This window comes from Equus caballus, chromosome 22 (genome assembly GCF_041296265.1).
Source record: "Equus caballus isolate H_3958 breed thoroughbred chromosome 22, TB-T2T, whole genome shotgun sequence".
In the NCBI taxonomy this organism is placed as follows: Eukaryota; Metazoa; Chordata; class Mammalia; order Perissodactyla; family Equidae; genus Equus; species Equus caballus.
The window spans coordinates 511,965-538,081 of record NC_091705.1 but is presented as its reverse complement, the minus strand read 5'-3'; the positions used below and the strand labels follow the sequence as shown (position 1 = coordinate 538,081).

Genomic DNA, 26,117 nt, shown 5'->3' with positions numbered 1-26,117 from the left:
TGAAGTATTATCCTCCACCCCTTGACTCTGAGCCTGTGTTTGTCCTTGGGGCTGAGGTGTGTTTCCTGGAGGCAACAAATTGTTGGATCTTTTTCTTTAATCCATTCTGCCATTCTGTGTCTTTTTATTGGAGAGTTCAATCCGTTTACATTGAGAGTGATTATTGATGCATGTGGACTTAAAGCTGTCAATCTGTTGCTCATTATCTGGCTTTCCTGCTTTTCTCTTCCTGTGTGCTTTATCCTACCCATTTGATATGGCAATTTCTTACGCTGGGTTTCATAGATTTTTCCTGATTTATGATTTGTGTCTCTGTTCTGTTTTTTAGTTTAGTGTCTACCCTGAAGTTTGTATTTAGAATCTCGTGTATAATATAGTCTATTCTCTGGTGGTCTCTTAGTTACTTGGCCTAGACTGATTTAGTCCCTTTGCTCTTCCCCTCCTAAATTATTATCTTCGTTTCTTATTCCAACTCGTGTTATGAGTTTGTAGTTAGAGTGATAAGATCCTCTTTGCTTTGGTAGTTTCCTTACCTTTATCCTAATGCTATAGTTGAATATTTGCTGTCCTATTCTCGTTCTATTTATCTGTCTCGCTACTCTGTGGTTTGTGACCCCTTTCTCCATTTTTTCTTTTTTCAAGTATGAGAGCCTTCTTGAGGATTTCTTGTAGTGGAGGACTTTTGATTACAAATTCCCTTAACTTTTGTTTGTCTGGAAAAGATTTAATTTCCTCCTCATATCTGAGGAATATTCTTGCTGGATAGAGTATTCTTGGCTGAAGATTTTTATCTTTTAAAGTTTTGAATATGTCACTCCATTCTCTCCTAGACTGTAAGGTTTCTGTAGAGAAACCCACTGAAAGTCTGATAGGAGTTCCTTTGTAGGTTATTTTCTTCTGTCTTGCTGCCCTGAGTATTCTTTCTTTGTCTTTCATTTTTGCCAATAAGGAAACATTGGCCTTAAGTGACACATTAGACCAGTTGGACTTAGTAGATATATACAGAACATTCCATCCAAGAACTGCAGAATACACATTCTTTTTTTTGGTGAGGAAGATTGGCGCTGAGCTAACATCTGTTGCCAATCTTCCTCTTCTTTTTTTTCTCCCCAAAGTCCCAGTACGTAGTTGTATATCCTAGTTGTAAGTCCTTCTAGTGCTTCTATGTGGGATACCGCCACAGCATGACTTGATGGGCAGTGTGTAGGTCTGCACTGAGCATCTGAACTGGCAAACCCCGGCCCACTGAAGCAGAGCACACGAACTTAACCACTATGCCACTGGGCCAGCCTCCAGAATACACATTCTTTTCAGATGCACATGGGACATTCTCCAGAGTAGATCACATCTTAGGCCACAAAACAAGTCTCAAAAAATTTAAGAAGATTCAAATAATACCAAACAACTTTTCTGACCATAATGGTATGAAACTAGAAAACAACTACAAGAAGAAAACTGGAAAAGCCAGAGATATGTGGAGATTAAACACAATGTTAATGAACAACTATTAATCAATGAAGAAATTAAAGGAGAAATCAAAAAATACCTGGAGACAAATGAAAATGAAAATATGACATACCAAAATTTATGGGATATGGTAAAAGCAGTACTAAGAAGGAAGTTTACAGCAATACAGGCCTACCTCAAAAAACAAGATTTTTCTCAAACAATCTATCAGTGCGCTTCAAGGAACTAGAAAAAGGAGAACAAATGAAGCCCAAAATCAGCAGGAGGAAGGAAATAATAAAAATTAAAGCAGAAATAAATACAATAGAGACTAAAAAAATAGTGGAAAAAATCAATTAAACTAAGAGCTGGTTCTCTGAAAAGATAAACAAAATTGACAAACCTTTAGCTAGACTCACCAAGATAAAAAGAGAGAAGGCTCAAATAAATAAAATCAGAAATGAAAGAGGACAGATTACAATGGACACCACAGAAATACAAAGGACTATAAGAGAATACTAAGAAAAGCTATACACCAACAAATTGGATAATCTAGAAGAAATAGATAAATTCCTAGAATCATACAGCCTTCCAAAACTGAATCAAGAAGAAATAGATAATCTGAATAGACCAATCACTAGTAAGGAGATCCAAACAGTAATGAAAAATCGCCTAAAAAACAAAAGCCCAGGACCAGATGGCTTCCCCAGTGAATTCTACCAAACATTCAAAGAAGACTCAATACCTATCCTTCTCAAACTCATCCAGAAAATTGAAGAGGAGGGGACGCTTCCTAACTCATTCTATGAGGCCAACATTACACTGACACCAAAACCAGACAGGGACAACACACAAAAAAAGAAAATTATAAGCCAATATCACTGATGAACATAGATGCAAAAATCCTCAACAAAATACTAGCAAATCAAATACAACAATACATTAAAAGGATCATACACCATGATCAATTGGGATTTATTCCAGGGGTGCATGGATGGTGCAACATCTGCAAATCAATCAGTGTGATACACCACATTAACAAAATGAAGAATAAAAATCACATGATCATCTCAGATTCAGAGAAAGCATTCAACAAGACAGAGCATCCATTTATAATTTTTAAAAACTGAATAAAATGGGCATAGAAGGAAAGTATCTCAATATAATAAATGCCATATATAGCAAACCCACAGGTAACATCATACTCAATGGTGAAAAACTGAAATCTTTCCCTCTAAGAACAGGAACAAGACAAGGATGCCCATTTTCACCACTCTTATTTAACACAGTATTGAAAGTCCTTGCCAGAGGAGTCAGGAAAGAAAAAGAAATAAAGAGATTCAAATTGAAAAGGAAGAAGTAAAACTGTCACTATTTGCAGATGGATTTTATGTATGGAAAACTCTAAAGAATCCAACAAAAAAACTATTATAAATAATAAACGAATACAGTAAAGATGCAGGATACAAAATCTACATACAAGAATCACTTGCCTTTCTCTAACACAATGAAATAGGAGAAGGAGAAATTAAGAATACAATCCCATTTACAATGGCAAAAATATAAAATACCTAGGAATAAACTTAACCAAAAAGGTGAAAGACCTATACACTGAAAACTATAAAACATTGTTCAAAGAAGACACACAAATAAATGGAAAGATATTCCATGTTCATGGATGGGAAGAATTAACATAGTTAAAATGTACCTAAAGCAATCTACAGATTCAGTTCAATCCCTATCAAAATTTCCCAATGACATTTTTCACAGAAATAGAACAAGGAATCCCAAAATTATATGATATAGAACAACAAAAGACCCTGAATAGCCAAAGCAATCCTGAGAAAAAAGAACAAAGCTGGAAGTATTACTCTCCCTGATTTCAAAATATACTACAAAGCTATTGTAATCAAAACAGCATGGCACTGGCACAAAAACAGACACACAGCTCAATGGAATAGACTCAAGAGCCCAGAAATAAACCCACACATCTATGGACAGCTAATTTTCAACAAAGGAGCCAAGAACTTACAATGGAGAAGGTAAAGTCTGTTCAATAAATGGTGTTGGGAAAACTAGACAGTCACATGCAAAAGAAAAAAATCATTATCTTACACTGTACACAAAAATTAACTCAAAATAGATTAAAGACTTGAATTAAATTCTGAAACCATAAAACTCTTAGAAGAAAACATAGGCAATAAACTCTTCAACATTGGTCTTAGCAGTATCTTTTTGAATACAATGACTCCCCCGAGGCAAGGGAAATGAATGTAAAAATAAACAAGTAGGACTACACCAAACTAAAAAGCTTCACCACAGCAAAGGAAACCACCAACAAAATGAAAAACCAGGGGCTGGCCCATTGGTGCAGTGGTTAAGTTCACACGTTCCGCTTCAGCAGCCGGGGGTTCGCTGGTTTGGATCCTGCGTGCAGACAAGGCACCACTTAGCAAGCCATGCTAGGTAGAGGAAGATGGGCACAGATGTTAGCCTAGGGCCAGTCTGCCTCAGCAAAAAGAGGAGGATTAGCAGCAGAAGTTAGCTCAGGGCTAATCTTCCTCAAAAAAAAAAAAAAAAGAAAGAAAAAGAAAAAACAACCTAACAATTGGGAGAAGATACTTGTAAATCATATATCTGTTAAGGGGTTAATATCCAAAATACATAAAGAACTCATACAACTCAACAACAACAACAAAAATAACCCAATTAGAAAATGGACAAAGGATCTGAACATTTTTCCAAAGATATACACATGGCCAACAGGCACATGAAAATGCAAATCAAAACTGCAATGAGCTATTGTCACCTGACGCCGTTCAGAATGGCTATAATCATTAAGACAGGAAATAAGTGTTGGAGAGGATGTGGAGAAAAGAGAACCCTCAGACACTGCTGGTGGGAGTGTAAACTTGTGCAGCCACTGTGGAAAACAGTATAGAGATTCCTCAAAAAATTAATAATATAACTACCATATGATCCAACTATCCCACTTCTGGGTATTTATCCAAAGAACATGAAAACACTAAGTCAAAAAGATTGCAGCATTATTCACAATAGCCAAGACATGGAAACAACCCAAGTTTCCATCAATGGATAAATGGATAAAGAAGATGAGGGGGATATATACACACAATGGAATACTACTCAGCCATAAAAAATGATGAAACCTTGGCATTTGTGACAACATGGATGGACCTTGAGGGTATTATGCTAAGCGAAATAAGTCAGAGGGAGAAATACAAATACCATATGATTTCACTCATAAGTGGAAGGTAAAAACAACAAGAAGAAACATAGACATAGATACAGAGATTAGATTGGTAGTTACTAGAGGGCAAAGAGGGGAGGGGGAAGGGCAAAGGAGTAAAAGGGCACATGTGTACAGTGATGGATGGTAATTAGACTTTGGGTGGTGAACATGATGTAGTCTAAACAGAATTTAAAATATAATGATGTACACCTGAAATGTACATAATGTTATAAACCAATCTTAGCTCAATAAAGAAAATAAACTTTAAAAAAAGAGATGGATAAGAAAAGATTGAAGATGACTCCAAGATTTTAATCAATTTCCAGTCAAGGAATGGAGGTGTTAACTCAAACAGAAATGTCATGAGAGGCACTAGTAAAGTAATACTTACTGTGCATATACTCACTACATGCCAGGCAGTGTGCTAAGCACTCAGTATGCATTTTCACATTTAATTTCCCAACAGCCTGTGATAATGGTCTTTTGCCCTATTTTACAGATCAGGAAACAGGACTGCACCTGTGCCCCTAAACTCTAGTTTGCACAAATGCAGATGGTGGTTATTTTGTTCAGAGCTATATCACTAATGTCTGACACATAAAAAGCACTCGTTATCTAAATTTTTGAATGAATGAGCACAGCTAATAAGGGATAGAGTCATGATTTGAACCCAGAACAGCCCAACTCCCACCTCCTGGAGAAGACATGGCATTCCCTTGCAGCCATACTGTGCTCAGGCCACAGCAGGATATCTAGCTGTAGATGCACAGCAGATACCTAAGTTCCAGCAATGGAGCTTGAGAAAAAGGTCGAGGCTACAATAACCTTTCAGCATCCACGTGGAGATTGCAAAGCTCTAAAATTAGATGAGATGATTAAGAGAGAGGGTATAAACCCCGGAATAGAGCCTTAGAGAACAGCTATATTTAGAGTTGAGGGGAGGAAGAGGCATTTTGAAAAGGCAATGAAGACATATATGTCAGTGAGATAAGGTGAAGCTATAGATCTAAAAGTAAAGGGGAAGGAGAAGGAGGGTTGTCAGCAATATCAACCACCACAGAGTCATCAGAGCCTCAAAATTAAGGCAAGATAAATGAATTTGGGGATCAGGAGGTCATTGAGGACTTTTGGGTGAGCAGATTCGGAAAACAGCCTGAGTAAGAGTCAGCTGGCATCTGGGTGGATAGGGGAGCAGGGCTGTGAAGGAAAGAGTGGGTAGTGAGGATGTAGAGCTCACTAGGATAAATTTGTCTGTAATTTCAAACAAGCTAGTAGTAGTAATATGAGAGGGGTTGAACATTCGAGTAGAAGTGATCTTTTGTGTTGTAAAAAGAAGGGTCTAGTAGGAAGGAACTAAAGATGGCAGAAAGAGAACAGACTACTGATAGAACATGACCCCAGAGGAGACAGCAGGAGAATGAGATGCAGGAGAATGAGATGCAGGAATGGCAGTCCTTAGAAAGGGCAAGAGACATGTTACCATTGGAGGTAGGAGAAACGCTGAAAGAAAATATAGAAAAGTAAAGGTTCAGTAGAGAAAAAGTGAGGGCATTCAAATTGAAAGTAGCCAAGGTCTTAGTACCTAGAAAGCAGAGGGAAAGATTCAAGGCTAGAGGACAGTAAGAAATATTTTAATTAATTGAGGCAATAGTTGACAAAATTTATTGAATGCCTACTCTGCTATAAGCCAAGAATTCAGTAGAGAAGACCATAAGGGATAAAAATAAAGAACCATAATTAGGGACCCAACTGAGAAGAAATAGCATGAACTTTTCATAGAACCCAGCAGCATGGTTTCACAGTTTTGCCCAGCTTCTGAAAAGTGGTTATTGAAGGAAGTTAATGGTGCTGCACAGGGTTAGGAACTGAAATGGTGAGAATGGCAGACAAGGATGGAGGAAAGAAAGATGGATTCTAGAGGCGAGAGAAGACAGTATTGGCATGGACTAAGCTGAGCGATGAGGTGAATGAATACTAAGAGGAGTTTAGAATCTAAACACTGTGATTTGGGTGTGGAGCAAGTTATCAGAAATGAGGAAATAAAGTGCTTGTAATCAGAAAAGGAATACTCTGTGTTTGAGAACTTAAAGTAAAATAGTTTCAGATCAAGCAAATTATGAAGTGCCCTGTCTGCGTTTTCAGAGGTTAAATGAGGAAGTATCAAGCCACGGTATTAGATGGGCTAGAAGTAAAAATCGATGAACGTGGCAAAGGATGAGAGCGGGTGGAGAAGATGACTGACCAGGCACCCAAATCATCAAGACAGGTAGGGTGTTGTGATGGAGGTCATAGACACAGCAATAAGGATAGGGCTTGGATGTCAAGGTTCAAAAACAGAGGTTGATGGAGGCAGAACAACAGTCTAAAATAACAAGAAGGGATAAGAATGTTTTTGAGGCTGAGTGTATCTTGAGGTGCAATTCAGATTTCAATTAAGGTAAAGAATTGGAAGTTCAACCTGACAATCCATCTAAGACCATAGAAGACTTTGCTCCACCGTTGAACTAGGAGGCAAACAGCAAGGAGTGACTGATAGAGAAGTAAGCAAGGATGCACAGCAGAAAAGGAAAGGGTTGGCTGGAATAAGATATAAGCATTGTTCTCTGCCCTCATCTACCCTATCACCTCTTTACAGGACCCTTCTAATCCTTAACATTACTTGTAAGGCATTATCCCTATTTTACAGATAAGAAAAAGCTGGTTCTGAAATTTGAGTCTTGTCCTGACTGCAAAATCTAGTCTTTCTACAACATACTGACTCTCAGTGGTCTAAAAGTGTTACTGCAGCTTTCAAGGACTAACTGGAAATCGTGTCGGACTTGTATGAAAAATGCTATGAAACACAATATTTTTTTTTTGAGAATTGGCATATAACATGATATTAGTTTCAGGTGTACAACATGATTTAATATTTGGATATATTGTGAAATGATCACCACAATAAGTCTAGCTAACATCTGTCACCATATATACAGATTTTTTTTTCTTACGATGGGAACTTTTAAGATTTACTCTCTTAGCAACTTTCAAATATGCAATACAATATTATTAACTATAGTGACCATGCTGTATATTAAATCCTCAGGACTTATTTCTTCTATAACTGGAAGTTTGGGCCTTTTGACCCATTTCACCCCACCACCACCACCCCCAACCCCCTTCCCATAATGAACAACCTGTTCTCTGTATCTGTAAGATTGTTTTGTTATTTTAAACAAAATCACACATTCAAGTGAGATCATACCTTATTTATCTTTCTTGGCCAGACTTATTTCGCTTAGCATAACGCACTCAAGGTCTGTCTCTGTTGTCTCAAATGGCAAGATTTCCTTTTTTAAGGCTGAATAATATTCCATTGTGTATATATACATTTTTCTTTATCCATTCATCCACTGATGGACAGTTAGGTTGATTCCGTGTCTTCACTATTGTAAATAATGCCACAATGAACATGAGAGTAGATATCTTTTTAAGTTAGTGTTCTTGTTTTCTTTGGGTAAATATAAGTAAAATTGCTGGATCAGATGGTAGTTCTATTTTAAATTTTTTGAGGAACCTCCATTCTGTTTTCCACAGAGGCTGAACCAATTTACATTTCCACCAACAGTGCACAAGGGTTCCCTTTTCTCCACATCCTTCTCAACACTTATCTCTTCTCTTTTTGATGCTAGCCAGTCTAACATATGTGAAGTGATTTCTCATTGTGGTTTTGATTTGCATTTCCCTGATGATTAGTGATGTGGAGCACTTCTTCATGTGCCTATTGGCAATCTGTGTGTCTTCTTTTGAAAAATGTCTATTCAACAACTAGAATATAGAGCTATGTACTGGGAGGGCTTCGGGGAGAAGAAGAAGAAGAAAAAAAACAAGATTGGCAACAAATGTTAATTCAGGTGCCAATCTTTTAAAAAAAAAAATCTATTCAGAGCCTCTGCCCATTTTTTAATCAGGTTTTTTTCTATTGAGTTGTATGTACAATGTATTTCTTTGTGTTGCTCTTGAATTATATTCAGCTCTAAAAAGTTCTATGTGAGCTTGCATATTTAATACTGTATATTTAAATCTTAACTTTCTTTTTCAAGAAAAACATCTTGGACCCTTTTCCTTAATGATATTAAGGAACTTCCAAATACATCCTAAATGATCACATTGAATTTCTGCAACTATACCCTAAAACACTAAGTTAATATTTATATTGCATTATTTTTCAGGTGTGAAAATGAAACCAAATTCAAAACAGAAGAAGTATTCTGGGCTTACAATTTCTGCCCTACTCCGTACTCCTGGACTGCACTTCTGGGCCTTATTTTATATCTTGTTTTCTTCGCACCTGGTAAACCAAAGGCTATTGTTGTGTTAATTAAATTGTCTCTTTTTAGAGGAGACAAGCTACTCTTTTTAAAATTCCTTACATACTACTTTACTGAAATTTTTACTTTTGTATTTCTCAGGAATGGGACCAATGCCTTGGACTGTGAATTCTGAAATATATCCCCTTTGGGCAAGAAGTACAGGAAACGCATGTTCATCTGGAATAAACTGGATTTTCAACGTTCTGGTTTCATTGACATTTTTACACACAGCAGAGTATCTCACATACTATGGTAAGAGAGTATTTTTTCCAGCTATAGTTTCATTTTTATTTTTCCTACTGTTTTTAGATATGCTATCATTTGTGATTGAAAAGACTAGATGGTTATATTTTTGCTGTTATAAATATCTCTGTGTGGCTTTCTTGTTCCCCAAAGTCCTTGGAAATGGACCTGGAAAAAAAGAAGAGGAATTCTCCCTTCCTGAGGAGCACTGCTTCTTGTCCCTCAGCGCTTCATAGCCTTCACCCACCCACCCACTCTCCCAACCCAAACATTTCCCAGCTATCTCGCCAGTTGGAAATCTTCACAGCAGAGCTGCTAGTTTAATGAAGAAGCACAAACAACAGAGAATGGTAGAAAGAGGTAGGCAGGAAGTCTAGGGCTAATGCTTGAAGATGTCCCACGACAGGGATGGAGTCCTGTCCAAGAGCAGAATCAGGGTAGGGCTGAAAGTAGCTCCCCCAAATGTCATGCTGGGAGTTATGCCTTCCACTGTATCATCTACGCCATTCAGGCCACGGCATGTGCATTTCAGTGTCCACTGAGAATGGCACTTACCACTGCCAAAACTGTAAACATAACAGAAGAGTTCAAGTGAAAAGGTGTGGAGGCCATAACTCAAAGAAAACAATATTGGGAAGTGGCTGAATTAGGAAAAAACTTTGGGAAGGTACTTCAAGTCCATTTTTACCAAAATGAAATGTCTTTCTTTTTTTAGCAAGATGATTTCTTCATTGTCTGTATAAGTTTATAGATTGTGATTGGATTCTAAATTGATGAAATATGAGGTTTTCACTCTAACCCCCTAAGCCTCTATGCTGTATATGGAATGCCTGCTGCTTAGGCCATCCTCTGATCCCCTCCCCTATCACTCACCTCCCTTCATCTCACCCCACCCCATGATCTAAGCACTCATGATTCCTTTTTGCAATAACAGGTTCGTTTGACAGCCCCTCTCCCCTTACTGCTGGACCATAAGTCCCATGAGCTCAGGCAAGTACTACGCCTTGTTCACCATTAAATTCCCAGTGCCTTCCAGGGTGTGCCATTCACTTGATAAGCACTCAGAAGTGTTTGTCAAATGAATACACATGCAGATGAATTTTGTAGATGAGTGATGAATAAAGGAAACATTATAAAAATGTATTCCTCCTCTCTTCTGAACATGCTGAATTGGTATTTACTTTTATTTAATACTATTTATCTACTGAGTATTATCTATATAAACTCTTCTCTCTCCCAACCACCATTTAGAACATTTAGAAATACTTATTTTCTTGGAAAGGAAATGCACTGGCATTTTAAACTGGATATATATTCAGTATGTTCAGCTTTATCCCACTTGGCAATTAAAACTTTTACATAAATTCATAAAGTTATCTTCCTGACACCATGAGTATGAGCACAATAAATATTTACCCATATTTGCTGATTCCTGAGAACACATTTAAGACCTAAATATAGACTAACATCCTGAGGAAGCATTTTTTATAGAAATTCATAGACCAAATAATAGTCTACTTGGCAAGACTTCTGATAGCAAAGCTCCTCTTTCTTGAATTTATACTGCCAGAAAAACATGAGGCAACAGAAGTAAAATTTAAATAGGGCCTAGCCAGACTTCTTTCAAAAATATCCCATTAGAAGAAGCTTTTTGCTTTGTTACTAAGCCAAGCTTCTATCATGTCAGTGCACCGGTCAGTCCATTAGGTCTACTGCTTTCTAGTACTGGAACAATATTTCAGTTCAGGTTCATTTTTTCCCTGTTTTTTTTTGATGTACATTTTAATCTACATGTTACTGATTTATGTAAGGTATATGTTTCTATTCCTAATTTATGAATATATACCATAATGATGTATTTCTCTGGAAATATCCATGTCTTTCTATTTCCTTCTTTTTTTGTTTTGTAAGACCTCAGATTTTGATTCCTTCATAAACTATACTGCTTAGACAGGTCTGCCTTGGACCCCATCCAGTAATGTTTTGTAATATTACTAAAAATTATCATTAAACTGTCACCAGTATACCATTTTATGTATAGCATGTGTGACTAAAGTGATCCTTTGGAGAGCATTAGATCAAAGTTCCTGGGTTGAGGTATTGAAATTTAATCAAACATGGTCTTTGATTCCTCATTTTGCATAATTCAATTAAATACCTGTCTTAATCTGAAACTTAATGTAGGACTCTAATAAGATTTATTTCCTTCCGAATAAAGCTGAGGAGTATCTGCACTGTTTAACAATCCTGACAGACATTTTTTCCATTTTCATTCTGAGGGGGGAATAATTAAGAAAGTGAGTTACATAATTGACCTGCCCGTTACATGCAGTAGGTCACAGCCTCCGGGCCTGCCCACACCTCTGTGGCTTAACCACAGGTCTCACCAGAGAAGCCCACTTAGCTTTGGCGTTTGCTTGCTTTAGATTCCTCAGATTTAATAAAAGGGTCTTGTATTTTAATAGAATTTCCCTGATGTTATTTGGCTTGGGAATCTGGGTCACAAGCAAGAAGCTGCACGGCATTCAAGAATCTTCCTAACCCATCTAGTTGGTTTTAACTGTACGAGTTTAGCACTAACAGATTTGATTTGTTACTTCTGATCATGCCTCTCTTCCTAAATTGTGAATTGTGATGAATATTTCCTCAATACTACATTTTATAAAGCCAAACTAGGTTTGCTCTGTTAGAGTTTTTGGAGTTTAGCAGCCTGGTTTAGTCTAAAATGTTATACCAGTTGCACTTTTTTTTTTCTGTTTCTCATCATCATGATTATGATCCTTTCTTTGTTCCTCTCTGCTAAAGATTCCAATTCTGTTCTTGCCTCCACAACTTTGCTTATCTGTAAACAGATCACAGGACTTCATCTCCTTTCATTTTTTTCTTGAAACTCCCACATTCTCCAAAAGCTAGCTTGTCAGTATCACCTTTTTGATGAAAACATTCCCAATTTATTGGTCATACCAACCTTGTTCCACTCTATCTCTGAAAGCATCTGTTGTGTTCCCTACTCATTTAGTAGAATTTGATTATTCTGTCTATCACTTTTTTGAGCAGCTAACATCCAAATTCTAACAGGCATGTAACATACATTATTTTATTCTTGCAGTTTGGCAAGGCAGGAATTATTTTCTCCATTAAATCAGGAAACTAAGGTCAAGAGAATTTAAGAAACTGCCCAAGGATTCAGCCTGGGTTGCTTTGTGATTGTCAGACTCTACAGAGCCATGGTGCCTTCCTTTCACTGTAACACTCAGCCACGCATCCCAGATTACCTAGTATTATTTTTTGGTTATTTACCAAGTATAAGACATAAAAAAATGTATGTTTGTAGTAAGTATTCAATGTGAACCAAACAAATGAAATAAATGAGACCTATATTTGTAAATAGAGTTGTGTTTTTATTAAAGAGAATTTGATTTATACAAGTCCAGCTCCTTAAGATTGTATGGCTTCTGATGACTTAATCTAACAAACTATGTCTTGATTTAGTCAACTCTTTAATATTTTTTCTAATTTCTCATAATTTATCTCTATTTCCCTTCTGTTTTCTCACGGCTCCTCATTCCAGAGAGCAGATTCTTTTGGGTGGCCAATTGAGCAGCATTTTTCCTCTGTAGTTTTCCCTGAGCCTTCCCAAGAAATGTTTCTGTGTATATTCCTGAAATGGTTATTTATACGTATGTCTTTAAGAATGTAGTCTTAATAATGTCTTTCCTATTCTGTAATGATTCAGCAGAACTGAGAAATGTTAATTCAGTTCTTTAATTGCTATGCTATTCATCTTAAAGACATATTTGAAAGTCAAGCTTTATGTTGTCTAGTTTAGCCCTTTATTTCAGATCTGTTACTCAATATATTCCATCTGGCAGTCAACAAGAGCACATTCATTCTCTAGACGCTCCAGTGTGTCAGGCTCTGTACTAGGGAACCCACAGACAAACAAGCCATAGACTCTGCCCTTAAGACCACTTTTGCTACTGAAACAGAAGAGGATGTCTCTCTCTCAAGCATCTCATAACCATCTCTCCAAAACCTGGTCCTGATTTGGGTTGTAAAATTTATAGAATTATAAACTTAAATCATAGCTGAGAAACCATCTTATTTTGCTGAATCAGGAAACTGAGGGCCAGAGAAGAGGTTAAGTGACTATTTAGAAGTCACATAGCAAGATTGAAATCCAGATTTTCCAACTCCCAATCTGATATCCTTTCTCCAGCCTTTGTCCCATTAGTTTGTCATCTTCCTTCCCCCATCTCATATACACGATGGTCTGGACCAAAGGCCTAAAATTAGGCAAGGACTCCATTATAGTTAGTTGTTTCCATCCATCGAAAGTGAAAGCATAGGTTCTTATATTTAAATTGGGAATTGGACTATATAAGGAAAGGCCATCTTGGAAATATGTAAGAACATGCTCAAGTCACATACTCATATATCTCATCCATCTTGGCTTGCTGAATTGACACTTGGAAAACACAACCAGGTAGTAATTATGTCTTTGTGGTTGTGCTGCATTGACATGCATAGTCTTACAGCAGAACAAAATTCTCTGACCTCATGGAGCTTACATTCTGGAGGAGGAAAATAAAACAAATTAGTAAGCTTTATAGTATGTCAGATGGTGATAAGTGCTCTGCACCAAAAGAAAAAGAGGACAACTATAAGGATCTAAGAGAAGGAACAAGGAGACTAGTTAGGAGACCACTGCAGCAGTGCAGATGCGGGAGGATGGCTGTCAGATCACAGACATCAGCGGAATGAGGAGAAGTGGTCATCTTCAGATTATATTTGAAGGCAGATCCAACAGGACTAACCAGCAGATTGGATACTGGGCAGGAGAGTGAGAGAAAAGTCAAGGTTGACTATCAGACTTTTGGAATGAGAGACCAGAAGGATAGAGTTGCCATGTACTCCAGTGAGTCATGAGTTCAGCAGTGTCATCATTGTATGTGGGTTCTGGAAATACTAGATAAATGAGAAAGGAATTTCTCCCTCAAAGTGCCTCCAGTCTAGTAGACAAGACAAATAATACATGCACATAATTATAATATTTCTTGGTTATTATGATAGGAGGCCTCAGCAAAGTGCTGTGAAAGCACATAGAGAAAAGTTATCTCTATCCAGCCACATGAGAAAAGACTGCAAAGCAGAAGTTACATCTGAACCTGGTCTATCATTCTTCTTGAGTTTGGCCTTACAAGTTTAGAAAGGCAAATTACATTATATTCACAGGATTAGAACAATTAGAGTAAACCAGGCTGGCAGTAATTTTTGGTTCCATTTCATACCACAGTTATGCATGACTGACCAGAAAGGAAAGTCAAAATCAAGGACTGTTTCTAACCTAGGCCCCTCTCTCTCTATATATAGACCATATTTATATAGACTAAGTATATCTATGTGTATTTATACATACGTATTATTTTCCATTGCAGGAGCCTTCTTCCTTTATGCTGGATTCGCTGCCGTGGGACTCCTTTTCATCTATGGCTGTCTTCCTGAGACCAAAGGGAAAAAATTAGAGGAAATTGAATCACTCTTTGACAACAGGCTATGTACATGTGGCGCTTCAGATTCTGATGAAGGGAGATACAGTGAATATATTCGGGTGAAGGGAAGTAACTATCATCTTTCTGACAACGATGCTTCTGATGTGGAATAAATTTCAGCTGCTGATATATTTAGTCATTTAAACAAACTTGGGGGAGAAGAGCAGCAATGGATGACCTCACTGCCCTGCTTCTAATCTGGTTCTTTCCACAGTCTAGTTTGGAATGACTTCATATTCTAGAATATTTGATTAGGAGGAAGAGACAACCATGATGACATTGTTTTTTTCACAAGAAGAAATGTAAAAAAATATTTACGGAGATTTTAAACTAATAATTATTGAGCAAATATGTGCAATTCCTTCCTGAGGTAGTCTAAAATGAATACTGTATCCAGTGACTTCAGTGGTATCCTTTTTTCCTAAGACCATATATAATTATTAGTGGCAGTTGAGTCAGTGCTGATCTAGCCAAATCATAATATGTATGATATACTTATAAAGAAGGATTCTGGGATATGATCCAAGGGAGTTTTCTGTCAAAACATGGCCTATTGGCCCTAAATTTTCCTAAGGACAAGTAGCTTATCTGTGATCAGCTATTAGAAAGTAAATTCCCTTTAAGCTTTCATCAACAGATTCGAAAGTGCCTGCTACAAGGGCACAGCTGTCCTTATCTCCTTTGGATTCCATATTTGGTTTCTCTCTCCAATTCAGCTCTTGAGAGTTCTTCAGAAACTGACCATGTACAGGCTATTTTGAACATTATGAAAAGCAGGTCTTTTAGGGTTTATTTTCATACATATTTTTTTGCAGCAGTGATAAGTATACATTTGCACAGATAAGCTAACAAGTTTTGATAAGTATATTTTATTACTAGAAAGTAAGAAAGAAAAGATTTTTCTGGACCCCTGATCGAGTTAGTCACTTAGGTATGCAACTTCAACACAAAATAGAGCTACATCTTCAACTGTACTTCAGGCTCAGTTTTTGTTCATGCCAGAATCACCTGATATTCACCACACCTGCAATAGTCAACTCTGGAGTCCTATTTGTGCCTTCATTTGTGTTAAATAGCTGCTAGCAGACTATTTTCCCCCCCTCTTTTAATCAAATTTCTCAAACAATAAAGGAAGAAAATCAGTGACAGAAATAATCCTGCTGTTATTGATGTTTGTTCAGTTAAAGAGTGGGACTTATGTTTTTCTTAACTTATTAACTCTTCCTAATGGAATTGTCACATTTTATTACCTAATAGTACTTTGTCTTTTTTTACTCTAAGAACATAAACCAGTTTTTATTTTTGCACACCCTGTCTTGTTTTCCCTGACAATTTACCAAAAAAAAAAAAAAAAAGATACATAGATTTGTCTGAGAGTGTTTCCTTTTTTCTCATGGTTGGCTTGGGTTTTTTCCTTCTTGTCTAAAAATTGGGATTATCTATTGGAACAGATTGCTGGTTCTCATACAGCACATAACTTTAAGAAATGTTGACTTACCACATGCCTACAATGTCTTTTCAAAGTGTTCATTGGTTTTTATGCTCATTCATCAAGGAACTCTAATTTTTGCTCTTATATTAAGAATTATATAGTATGTACAAAATTATTCATAAATTACTTATTAGTTCCAGTGAAAATATGAATGACTCACCTGTGGCCAGTTAGGAACACATAAGTTTGGTGCATGTTAACATGGCTCTAAACATTAAATAAGGTACTTTTTGGAATGAAAAGGTGGCTGTCTCTAAATTCAATGTGTTTCTGCCAGTCTCCAAGATGTTTTGTTCTTCTCTTAAAGTCTGGCTTGTTCCTATCACAGTTATCAAAGCTGAGAATGTAGCCAAGAAGGTTCATTCTCTCAGCATCCAGGGGTATGATACGTGTTTAAACGGTCACTTTACTGGCCTAAAAATCCTTCAGCCAAAAAAGTTTTCTCCCTTTGGTCATGTCATGTAATAAAAAATATTATTTTTTCCTTCAATTAGGTGCTTTGACAATTGATTTATAAGGGGATAGTAATATTAATTTTTCCCAGAAAAGCAGATGAGATTTAATGGAGAAAATTATTATTCTATTGATATTTCTTACCCCGTAAGAAATTTCTTATCTGTGTAATATTTCTCACAGATCAAGTGAAGTGGAAAACAAGCTACTGTGTGGTAAAATCAGAATATGATGGGGAGAAAAAATATTTAGACCAATAAAGTGCCCTCTTTAAAAATTTATGTTTCTGATTTATCCAAGTAATTGCCTCAATTCTTCTCTTTATTGTATATATAGCCTTAACTATATGCTTACATACTCAGCTGGGCTGAATGCACAGTAACTTTATTAAAGGAGCAACTCGACTCTTATTATTTCCTAAAGCAGAACATGGCCTGTTCTCCCCGACGTAAGCAAATGGTGTTTGCAACTCTCCATCCATAAATGCACATAACAGGGAAAATCAGCCACAGCTCTCCTCCCCTATTCTCCTCGACTTCTTTAAAGGACTATTTGTTATTTATATAATGATAAAGATAGATAATATTCCATATCTTTGAAGTACAAGACAGAGAGGCATAGTTATAAGAATTATTTATAATTTTTTAAAAACAAATAACTACTTGAAAAGGCACCTTATAAAATTAGGGTATTATTTTTAGATTCAGTGAACATTTATAGTATATTAAAAATTGAATGTTTGAATTTTGCAGGCTTTTTTATATTACGCACCTTTTAAGTTCTCAGAGTCTTTGGCTACCACTATCAACTTGAAAACATTCCGTTTTCATTCCGAAACATCATGAAATACATATTTTATAGGACGATTTGTTTATATGTGTTATATTTGACTTACCATATTAAAGCACATTAAGCATCATGCTTTTAACTGAAATTATAGGTTTCCTTCTAAACATGCTGCAGATTCAACAGAGGGAAATTTAGTGAAGGAGGTCATCACCCCTATTGAGGCTTAGCCTGGATGGCTGATGAGATCTGCACTAGACTTAAGAGAATATAACATTTCATCTGCATCTGAACACACAAGGCTGAATGTGATGTCACATAGGTTTTACACATTTGGTATTAATATTTTTCTTCAATATAAACATTCCTAATAATTTTGATGGTTGCACCTTAGTCAATAATTATCCAAGACATGATTTTTAATATGTATCTAAAGATCTAAATTAAAATTAGACTTAAAATGTAGTATTTCCATTTGAATTTTGTTCCCAGTCATATGCGGTAGTTAGTTCCCTGATGGAAAATGCTGTGAAAGTAATGCTATCAAGTGCTTTTTCATAATTTTATTTTACCACTGAACCAGATTTTAGTATATGTCTAAACATTATTTTTTAAGTTATTCACTCTAAAATGGTAAATCCATTAAAGCAAAGAATTTATAAATTGTTTACTATAATTTCAAAATCAGTTATCCAGAGGAAGAATGAAGAGGAAAAATGTAAGTTGACAACTTACCCTTTTGCTTTTACACAGAAAGTAAAATTGAAATGTATTGTAATAATCCACAGATCCTGGGGGAGGACAGTCTAGAAAATACTATCCATATGTTACCTAAGAGAGTCTCAATTTATAAACTTTATCAGTGTCATTAAATACTGTAATACAGTGAGGGGAGTGGGAGGATTCTTTTGATTTTATTTCATTGGCATAGTAATTAAGAACAATAAAATTAATGAGATGTTTTGTTATAATCATATTTTTTTTTTTTACCATTCTCCTAGTTATAAAATCTTAAATTATACTAAGCACATAACAACTCAGATTTATACAGTTATTGGGACAAGTTTTAAATTACCAATTTCAGACCTTTGCACTAACTATGAATAAAAGAATGACATAACAGGTCAGAAGCAGAGAATTCATAATTTGTGCTTTATAGCAAAACATATTAAATTGTGGATAAAATTTACAGCTCATGTGTAGCTGCTGCCTATAAAAGACTCAGAGGTGTTCTCTGGATTAACATTAATATCCTATTTTCTGTCCTTTTCTATCAGTTGTCTTAGCCTCATGTACAGTAATGTTAAGCTAATTTGATGAAGTGATTTAGGTTGTAGCAGCGTATCAATTATCAGTACATTCAGTTCTTCTGGGTGAGCAGTATTGCTATTTTCTAGAAAGGGTAATCATTTTAAAATGCCAAACAGCTAACTGCTACCAACTCTCTTATATATTGTCTCCTAGAGAAGGAAATTTTTGTCTGCCTATATACATCAGAAAGATAGTTCCTAAGAGTATTAATGACGTTCAGAAGTACATGAATTTTATCCTCATAATTTGCTTGTGAGTGTAAAACAGTGTAATTCCTATAAAACTTTACTTTGTATGTATAAAACAGTCTGTTGCACTTGAGTGATTTGGTCTCTGGAATGTTAAATACTTACTTTCATTTAGCAGTAATATTCAGATTTTTATTTTAGACAGTTAAGTTCATGTGTTTGATTTTGTCACATCAGTATAAATGAGAAAAAGAAATACAGCTTACAAGTACTCAAAAATAAAAACCAGTATTTTGTAAAGTTTTAAAATGTTAGCAAATTTAACATCATTCCATCTTATTTGAAGGTTAAAAAAGATGAGATTTAACTCTAGCCAAAGTAGAAATTTATATTCTACATGTCCAAACTGGTTCCTAGCGGCTTTTGGACTATATCTCACTTGATGTTATAGTATCTCTTATTTGTAATAAATGTTCAAATTTCTATTTAGAAGCGCTAATGTACATCTAGATTAAATCAAAACACAGTTTTATGCTTTTAAAATGTTTTCAAAATATATATTTTAATTTCTAGGTGCATGTTACATAGTGTTTAACACTTCACATGTCTTGGCAAATTCAATATAAATATTTATTCCCACACGTGACATATGGGATATCTCTTAAAAATTATGAATATTATTTCCTTCAAAGTCATTCTAGCCTATAGCTGTATCAAAAGTATTGTATATTGTATGGAGATTTAGTGATGTATATGTAAATGTTTTTTAAGTTATTTTATTGAAGTTCAATCTTTACATAAAATGAAAATCTTTTTTTAAAAAAAGTGTCAGTGCCAGAACTGTAAATGAAAATAATCAAATAAAAGTTAAGACAATTCATTACTCATATATCTCCCTTGCACTTTTTATTTTCTCTACATCTCTTCCTTAGATTTTAGGATCTAGGTTACACAGTAAAAGCATCTACAAAGATTACCTACCTCTATATATTTATGCAGGCCTACTCATTTTAATGATATTTTCCCTCTTTTGAGCAAAGGTAAACACAACTATCTTTGAAAAATATTTTATAGGGACCAGCCTGGTCACATAATGGTTAAGTTCGCACACTGCATTTCAGCGGCCCAGGGTTCATGGGTTCAGATCCCAGGCATGACCTACACACTGCTCATCAAGCCATGCTGTGGAAGCATCCCACATACAAAAAAAAAGAAGAAAACTGGCATAGAGGTTGGTTCAAAGACATATTCCTCAAGCAGAAAGAGGAAGATTGACAACAGATTTATCTCAGGGCCAATCTTCCTCATCAAAAAAAAATTATAATGCCTAAAAATTGTTCCAAGGAATTACTCCAAACATAAAACTTTGAAATGAAATGCTTAGGAATTCTTGAAATATTATTTCTGGTCGTTCTCAGAAGCAGACATTGACATGAACCATTATATTAGGTTGACAAAAATTATTTTTGGTTATTGCTTTGTAAATGAAAATGAAACACCTGCTGGATGAACAGTTGACATTCATCCTGGAACTCTGTTGCTCTCCACTGTCACTCTGCTCCAACAGCAGCTTTCACTACAAGCATTACATTACTGTTTGATCTGGGCAGCCACTAGACTTTCTCCATAGTTAGGGTGTGCCATCCCAAGCCCAACCATACAAAGAGCCCAAGGAGATCCTCTGAAGACACTAGATCCACGGCCATTCAAAGTCTTTCAATGAAGTTGCATCTTAACCAAAGATTCTCATCAGCAGGTAAGGCAAAAATCCTATAAATTATCATAAAGTGTCCACCCACCTGGACACCTGACTAGTATATACATCTGTATCAGTGGCCAGAAAAGTCCTCATTCAGTTGCCTAATCCTGTGGGGTAAACGTTGTCATCCTTTTATGGATACTAAAACTTAAGTTCAGAACATTTTGGTGATGGGCCCAGGATCACACACTAGGAAATGGTAAAAAACTTTTCTCTGCAGTGAATACTCCAACAGTCTTCCTCTCTTGGTCCTCATTTGGAATGTTGTCCTGTCAGACCCAGGCAGAAAGATTAAAAAATAGACATTATGGGCCCAGCCAGTGGCGCAGTGGTTAAGTTCACACACTCCGCTTTGGCGGCCCAGGGTTCACAGGTTCAGATCCTGGGCACAGACCTACACACCCTCATGAAGCCATGCTATGGAGGCATCCCACATACAAAATAGAGGAAGACTGGCATGGATGTTAGCTCAGCGACAGTCTTCCTCAAGCAAAAAGAGGAAGCTTGGCAACAGATGTTAGCTCATGATCAATCTTCCTCGCCAAAAAAACAAAAAAGAAGACATTGTGGAATTCCTGTGTAATAACTTGAATGGTGTGCAGAAAAAGAATCAGATACCTCATTTTAACCTGAGGTATAGACACAAATCCTGAAAACCTTTGATTTCAGGATTCTTCTCCAAATATGAAGCAGTATACAGTAAAATGTTTTAACAGATCAGACTGAACACAAATTGTCTAGGTTTTAATCTCAGCTTTTCTGCTTAGTGCCTGGTAACCTAAATTACTCATTTTCTTGTCTATAAAATGGAGATGTTGTCACTATCTACCCCATAGATGTGTTCTGGGGGTTACATCAGTTAATCACATAAAACATTTAGAGCAATGGAATGTGGAAAGTGCTGGGTAACTGTTGGCTGTTCTTAGTATCACCATTCATATACCATCCCTGGTGCCGCTAAGGTCATGATGCCCAAGGAACAAACAATATTCTTATAAATTCCCTTCCTGGGAACAACTGCTAGGGACAGGAGCACATCGGCTTCTTTGACATTCGTCATACAGTCTGTGTGACTGCAGCAGCCAGGCTCCCTGCTGACCAGAATGCTTTGAGCTCTACCTTTCTCCATCTCTTTTCCATGCGTATCCTCATGAATCGCACAGTTGATGGGAAGTACGACCTTCTCATATTCTCCAGATTATCAGGATTTAATGTACAAATTTCTATTTATGTGATCTCTCAGTCAAGAAACAAAAATAATTTTATAAAATCTTTAAGTACTCTATCATTTAAATTCCTTTCAGCATTTAAAAAATAATCCTTGAAATCCTCTCCAAATGAAACTGTTAACTCTTCACTAATGGTTATATTGAAATTAAACTCATACAATTATAGATGCTAAGAATTCAACATGAAATATTTATGGTCTTTTTTTATCTTTCACATTTCATGAACTTTTCCACTACAGTTACAAAAATTAATTTCAGATGATGAGCATGCCAAATAAGTTCACTTTTTACATGAAAGAAAAGATTGGCATGCTTTACTTTTAGCAAATGGATACTAAACTCACAAAATAGATTTGTTAAAGCAGTAGTTCTCAAAGTATGGTCCTCAGATTAGCAGCACTGGCATCACCCATGAGTTTGTTACAAATGCAAATCTGTGGGCCTCACCCGACCTACTGAATCAGAATCTCTAGGGATGTAACCCAGGAAATTGGGTTTTTTTTCTTTGAAATATAATTGATATATAACATATAAGTTTAAGGTATACAACATGTTGATAAATTGCAATATGACTACCACCATAGTGTTAGCTATCACCTCTATCAGTTCACATAATTATCATTTCTTCTTTGTGGTGGGAACAATTAAGATCTGGTCTCTTAGCAACTTGGAAGTTTATAATGCAGTATTGTCTGTAATCACTATGCTGTTCATTGGCTCTCCAGGACTTACTTGTCTACTAGCTCCAAGTTTGTACCCTTAAACAACATATCTCCACTTCTCCCAACCCCCAGCCTCTGGTAACCACCATTCTACTCTCTGTTTTTACAAGTTCAGCTTTTTTACATCATGATCTATATTTTAGCAAACTCTTCAGGTTATTCTTACACACATGATAGTGTTAGAACTACTGCATTAGAATTTTGAAATCATTTTAAAAAGGAATCAGCAGGGGCTGGCCCCATGGCCGAGTGGTTAAGTTCACACGCTCCGCTTTGGCAGCCCAGGGTTTCACCGGTTTGGATCCTGGGCGTGGACATGGCACCACTCCTCAGGCTGTGCTGAGGCAGCATCCCACATGCTACAACTAGAAGGACTCACAACTAAAATATGCAGCTATGAACTGGGGGGATTTGGGGAGAAAAAGCAGAAAAAAATATATATTGGCAACAGCTGTTAGCTCAGGCACCAATCTTTAAAAAAAAAGGAATCAACAGCATTTTCTTTCAAATGGTGAGCTCATCTAGCAAATAATAAACTGAGTGGATTTATATGCAAGTTACTTAGGAATTCATAAAGCTAAGTCATTTCCACCTCAGGGGCTTTGCACGTGGTGTTACCTCTGCCTGGTATGCTTGTCACTCTATGCTTTATGTATCTAGCTCCCTCTTGTCATTCAGATATCAGCTCAAAATCATCTCCTCTGAGCCTGCCTTGCCTATACAATTTAATCACCTCCTTCCTCCCCAATATATTATCATGTCACCTTGTTTTATTTTCCTCCTAGTATTTATCACTATTTGAAAATTTTCTTTCTCATTTCTTGTCTGTTTCTTCAACTAGAATATACACTGCATGACAGCAGGGAACTTGTATTATAGACTACTGACTCTCCAGCACCTCATACAGTGCCTAGCATATAGTATGTTCTCAATAAATATTTAAAGACTGAATGGACACATGCATTGCAGGTGCTCCTGTGGCCCACAAAGGAGCAGTGGAAGTTTTTCACAGACTGGAAAAAAATGATTAAAATTCCACATGGCACCAGGCCATTATCAAAGAGCATGCTTTGTAAATGAACCTCTGTATAGCAAAGATGTTTTAATCCAGTAGCAAATTCCATTTGGTATATGAATATGTGTATATTCGTATAAACTCATTTGGATGATAAATTTGTTTTCTTATGATTCTTGTTAAAAGAGGGGAAATCTAATGACAAAAATTATTAAATATTAGGATAGCAACGTTAGGATGGAATTTACATTTTTTTTGTTTTTTTAAGATTTTATTTTTTCCTTTTTCTCCCCAAAGCCCCCCAGTACATAGTTGTATATTCTTGGTTGTGGGTCCTTCCAGTTGTGGCATATGGGACGCTGCCTCACTGCTTGAGGAGCAGTGAGATATCCACGCCCAGGATTCGAACCAACGAAACACTGGGCCACCTGCAGCAGAGCGCACGAACTTAACCACTTGGCCACGGGGCCAGCCCCAAATTCACATGTTTTATAATAAATCCTTCTATTTCTACATTTTCTTTATAAACCAACAACTCACGCTTATTATATGGCATATACTTTATACATATCATTTCATTCTATCCTCACAAAAACTATTGAGGAATGACATCAGCATGATGGCAGAGTAAGCTCTTCCCTTAGTCTCTCCCCCTAAGATGTAATGAAAAGGACATTCATAAACCAATAGGGGAGACTCACACAACACAACAGACATCTGAGAGATCCACATAGCCATATGTCTAAAGGTGGGGGTGCTGGAACCCCAGGAGGCAATGGAAGAAGGTAAGTGGATCTCCTCTCCCTCCCCAGTGGCAGTGATCTAGGACATGGGCCCTCGTGTGACAGCTGGTGCTGACTCTGAGAGGAGAAGGGGGAAAAGGCAGCCCTCTGCAGGAATGCTCCACACCAAGGTGGGTAAGCAACCACAGGGCTGCCCTCACCAAGCTGAGCAGCCAAGGCAGGCAGCCAATGAGTGCAGAGCAAGGAGCACAGGTGGGAAAGAAGGTGCCCCTTGGCCCCCATATCACCTGGTTCATCAGCTTAGCCAGTTGGCCAGAGCGGAGGATCCCAACCAGAGTGCCTGTACCTACCTGTGTAAAGCAGTGGCAGCAAAATGCAGAAAGCCCTTTTGGCACAGCTTCCAATGGATGGGCACAACAGACGGGTTGTGGCAGGCTCAGAAAACACAGCTCCTGACCCCCGCCCCAGTGGTGGCAGGTGGAATCTACAACCAGATACTACCACTATGCGACACCAAAAGTCCACCCCATCAAACAACATGAAAAAACTTAATATGCCAGACCAGAAGGAAAATGACAAGTACCCAGAAACCAATCCTGAGCCAAAGAAATTTACACTCTAAATGACAGATAATTCACTCAAAATAGTTATCATAAAGAAACTCAACAAGTTACAAGAAAATTCAGACAGTTCAATGAACTTAGGAATAAAATTAATGAGCAGAGGGAATTCCTTACGAAAGAGATTGAAACTAAAAAAAAAAAACATCAGAAATGCTGGAGATGAAGAATACAATGAATGAGATGAAAAAAATATGGAATCCTTAAAACACAGAGCTGATATTATGGAGGAAATAATTAGTAATTTAGAGGGCAGAAATACAGAAATCCTTCAGGCAGAGGTGGAGAGAGACTAAAAGAAATGAAGAAATTCTCTGAGAAATTTCTGACTCAATTAGGAAATGCAACATAAGGATTATAGGTATTCCAGAGGAAGAAGAGAGGTAGAATGGAGCAGAGAGCTTGTTCAAAGAAATAATAGCCAAGAACTTCCCAAACCTGGGGAAGCAGCTGGAATTACAAGTAAAAGAAGCTAATAGAACTCCTAATTACATTAATATAAAAAGAACTTCTCCAAGGTATATATTAGTAAAACTGGCAAAAGTCAATGACAAAGAAAAAATATTAAGGGCAGCAAGGCAGAAGAAAATAACCTACAAAGGAACCCCTATCAGGGTTTCAGTGGATTTTTAGTGGAAACCTACGAGCCAGGAGAGAGTAGAATGATAAATTCAAAATACTGAAGACAAAAACTTTCAGCCAAGATTATTCTGTCCAGTGAAAATGTCCTTTGGATACGATCGAGAAATGAAAACTTCCCCAGATAAACAAAAGCTGAGAGAGTGTATCATGGCAAGACCCCCCCCACCCCCATTACAAGAAATGAACAAGAAGGTCCTCATACCTGGGGAAAAAAAGAAAGGGTGTACAAAGCCTTGAGCAAGAAGACAAAGAGACAGATAAAATCAGAAAATTACAGCTATCAGAACAGGTTAGCAAACACCTCATCATAA

General features: G+C 36.8%; 2 long non-coding RNA genes across 2 annotated transcripts in view; one reads left to right on the top strand and one right to left on the bottom strand.

Moving 5' to 3' along the window:
• The window catches only part of LOC111767608 (uncharacterized), a 160,940-nt gene that overhangs the window by 41,662 nt on the left and 93,161 nt on the right, over nucleotides 1-26,117 (bottom strand). The gene's annotated exons all lie outside the window — the stretch shown is intronic.
• LOC138920037 (uncharacterized) lies at nucleotides 8,901-16,184 on the top strand. The gene is made up of 3 exons (XR_011430637.1): nucleotides 8,901-9,032; nucleotides 9,151-9,303; nucleotides 14,733-16,184. It is a non-coding gene; the product is annotated as an uncharacterized lncRNA (long non-coding RNA).